Below are 4,113 nucleotides of genomic sequence, written 5' to 3'. Positions count from 1 at the left end.
TGGCTGTTTAGTATCCTTGCATCGTGTTTTCTCCTAGTGGTCTAGTTGGCAGTGCTCTTGATAGGGACACCCCTATCATCATTTTTCAGCTTAACAAATATATGCATGTAGTTCCACCCTCGTTGGGACAAGAATCAAACCAGGACGTGTCTAACCTTAGTTCATTTTGCAGGAGAAAACTGGTTTTCAGCTTCACCAGGAAAAGAAAAATGAGATTTTTCTGTTCGGTGCCTGTACATATTTAACTTTGCAGGATTATTGATTTATGTTGTTCCTAGATTATTATACTTCTCCAATGCTAGCAGTGCCAAAAATTAAGCTCCCCCTGGCTAAATATAAAAAATAAACATCTAAGAATACATAAGCCACTCAAGATTACCGTATTTTTCGCTCGATAACACGCACCTGACCATAACACGCACATAGTTTTTAGAGGAGGAAAACAAGAAAAAAAAATTCTGAATGAAACAGTGGATGTATCATTTTTGTGCTTCATGCTGCGGCCACAGACATGTGATTTGACGGTGAGTTTGGGGTAGCCCAATGCAAAGATCCTGAGGATCCATGTGGATCCGTGATTGGAACCACGTTTTAAGTAGGGAGGGAAGGAAAAACATAGAAGCGACAAGGAGAGGGGTGTGCAGAGAAGCAGCTGGCTAAGAATGCAGGAGAGGGGTTTTACCGGAGGGAGGAAAGGAAGGCAAAAGTCCCCCCCCCCACAAGCCAACCAGCTCTCTCTCTCCCCCCCCCCCCCAACCTGCATGTTGCCTTTGAGTCCCAGACGCACGGAGAGGAATCTGTTTTCCACTCTGCTTGCCTGGAGGGGAGGGGTTTTCTCTGCTCTTTGTTCCGTCTGAGCAAACACAGTAAGGAAACAGAAGCGGGTGGGCAGTAAGACCCTGAGGCAGAATGCAGGAAAGCCGCAGCTTCCTCTTTCCTCCCTTCTCCGGACGATTTGATATTTGCCTGATTTTTGCCTTCACTCACGCTTCTCAGCTCCAGGGACCACACATTCGCTCTATAACACGCACAGACATTTCCCCTTACTTTTTAGGAGAAAAAATCTGCGTGTAATAGAGGGAAAAATACGGTATTTTATGGATTTATACTCCCATCTTTTAGAAAATTAACACAATTAGGAAAGTACACTAAAAAGCAGGGTGGGCTTTCCCTGGACTTTATGAAGGAAGCAGAACACTTTTTAGGGTGTAGAAACGAAAGACTGAATTGGGTTTTTTTGTTTTTAAAAAGGATTTCGTTTATAGTCAACCAAAGATTGAAACTGAAGTTGTAAACAGAGTCTCACTTCCTAAATTTAACATGTTTCCTACATACTATAACAGAGCGCTTTACATTAAGTGACAATTCCCTTATTTCTATCACATTCATGTATTATGGTTTGAGGCAGGGGCGTTTACATTTTGTGAAAACAATTATGAAAAACAAAATTACTACCCATAGGGTCAAGTATGTTTTACTTCAGTGTTTTTAGCCAATGAGTGAAGTCAGACCTGTGAGTGAAAAGGGGGTTGTTTTGAATACCAAGCAATCGAAAGCCTTGGGGTTTTAAAGAGCTGTTTTTTCCCTAATTCCATTATAGTGTACTCTTGCTCCTGTCCTTATTTCCTAGTCCATGGAAGCTCTAGCTTGCCCTTCCTTTTTTCCCTTGCAACCAGAATACATCTTTCTTCCAGTATATGTGTCTGAGATCTGGTAGTTCCTAGTAAGTTATGTTAAAGAATCCCCTCTTCCCCCAAAAATGCAAACCTGAAAACTTTTAAAAGAGGCTTTAGCCATGTTCCCTGGTATGCCAGAGCTAAAGACCAGAAGCTCATTAAGAATTCACTGCATTGTTGCATCTGAATAGACATGTAGCATGTAAGTTAAGTCTCATTATGCTTAATAGGGCTTAAAAGGTAAAGGGACCCCTGACCATTAAGTCCAGTCATGGACGACTCTGGGATTGCGGTGCTCATCTCGCTTTACTGGCCGAGGGAGCTGGCGTACAGCTTCAGGGTCATGTGGCCAGCATGACTAAGCCGCTTCTGGCGAACCAGAGGAGCGCACGGAAACGCCGTTTACCTTCCCGCCGGAGCGGTACCTATTTATCTACTTGCACTTTGACGTGCTTTCAAACTGCTAGGTTAGCAGGAGCAGGGGCCGAGCAACGGGAGCTCACCCCGTCACGGGGATTCAAACCACCAACCTTCTGATCGGCAAGTCCTAGGCTCAGTGGTTTAACCCACAGCGCCACCCGCATCCCTTCAACATTAAAGTTACCAAACAAAAAAGTTACAAACCATGGCATTTCTGGCTTGCAGCAGGCTGCTTACACAGAACTGCCAAAATCCAGTTTTTAAATATATGATGGTCCACATTGGCCTATTGAGGAACGTCAAAGGAGCAGCCCATCTGCAAATATTGTGGGGAGGGGGTAATGGATTATCTATTACATAGAGTAGCAAATTCATGCTTGCCACTGATGCTATACTCCACAAGATGCCCATTCTTCCTCTAGCCAAAAAACGGTGCAGTCCAGGAAAAAAGATTCACCTGAGTGATTCCTGCAAACTGGCCCCCATTTCTTGCTCATATGTGACTGCACTGTCAAGAAGAAGAAGAAGAGGAGGAGGAGGAGGAGGAGGAGTTTGGATTTGATATCCCGCTTTATCACTACCCTATGGAGTCTCAAGGTGGCTAACATTCTCCTTTCCCTTCCTCCCCCACAACAAACTCTCTGTGAGGTGAGTGGGGCTGAGAGACTTCAGAGAAGTGTGACTGGCCCAAGGTCACCCAGCAGCTGCATGTGGAGGAGCAGGGAAGCGAACCCAGTTCACCAGATTATGAGTCCACTGCTAGGTTGGCAGGAGCAGGGACTGAGCAACGGGAGCTCACCCCGTCACAGGGATTCGAACCACTGACCTTCTGATTGGCAAGTCCTAGGCTCTGTGGTTTAACCCACAGTGCCACCTGCGTCCCTTAATAGGGCTTACTACCAGGCAAAAGGGTACAGGATGGCAGACTTTGCTTGAGAGCAGGGTCCATGTGCTATTAACAGCTCTATGGCAGGCAAAAATTCAGGTTGAAGCCTTTCCTAGCTTGGAAATACCAATTATGGGGGAAACTTCACCATGATTGTACTTTCTAATTCTGAATTATGCCATGTCCTATGGCAGTCGTTTAGTGACTGGTTTCCCCAGTACTCCCTCAAAATTCAAACTGTCCAAAAAGCTTTGCAACCCCCGGTTTAGTTGACCGACGAATGTACAGGTAACAAAGAGAGGACAATTCAGCAGAGAACTGCTATGTAATAAAAGAATAGCTCAAGTTATTAAGATCTTAACATTTTTTAAAAAGAATATCAGAATAAAAATAATATCAAATTTTATTTCAGTACATGTTAATACAATGAAAAGTTGGCTGCTGTTTAGGTAACAGCTATAAATGGGCTGAAAAAATATGCTTTAGGTATGTGAGAGTATTGCTAATTTATATGAGCTTTGGACAGATCAATATAAAACAACTAATTTTGGCTTTCACTTCAACACCTATTCCATTTCCCCCCCCCAAAGTCCCTGTTTTCATTTGCCAACATTCAGCAGAAACTAACCATGTGACCAGCACAGGTAGATAAGACAAAATACAGTATTTATTGACAATAAATTAAAAAAAAAACTCTCCTCTGCAGTGGCTTGCACACATTGACTGCAGCTGAGACATTGCTTATCCATAATCAATTAGAACCAAAACAAAAACGGTGGTTCCATGTGTCATTGAATATAACACTATATTCTTCTGAACCCCAAAATGTGCATAGCCACAGTCAGTATCTTTATTTAATTAGTGAAATCCCTTTCAGTTTAGTGAGACTTCTCTAGGTCTCTGGTCTGCTGCTTCTGGCCCCTCAAAGTCAGAGATATCAGCCCTAAAACTAGCCTTTTACTATTTGCATCTAGCCATAGTAAAGGTAAAGGTAAAGGTACCCCTGTGCGTATGGGCCAGTCTTGACAGACTCTAGGGTTGTGTGCCCATCTCACTTAAGAGGCCGGGGGCCAGCGCTGTCCGGAGACACTTCCGGGTCACGTGGCCAGCGTGACAAAGCTGCATCTGGCG

This window comes from Podarcis filfolensis (assembly GCF_964270895.1).
Source record: "Podarcis filfolensis genome assembly, chromosome: 6".
Classification (NCBI taxonomy): Eukaryota; Metazoa; Chordata; class Lepidosauria; order Squamata; family Lacertidae; genus Podarcis; species Podarcis filfolensis.
Note: the sequence above shows the minus strand (reverse complement) of the source record.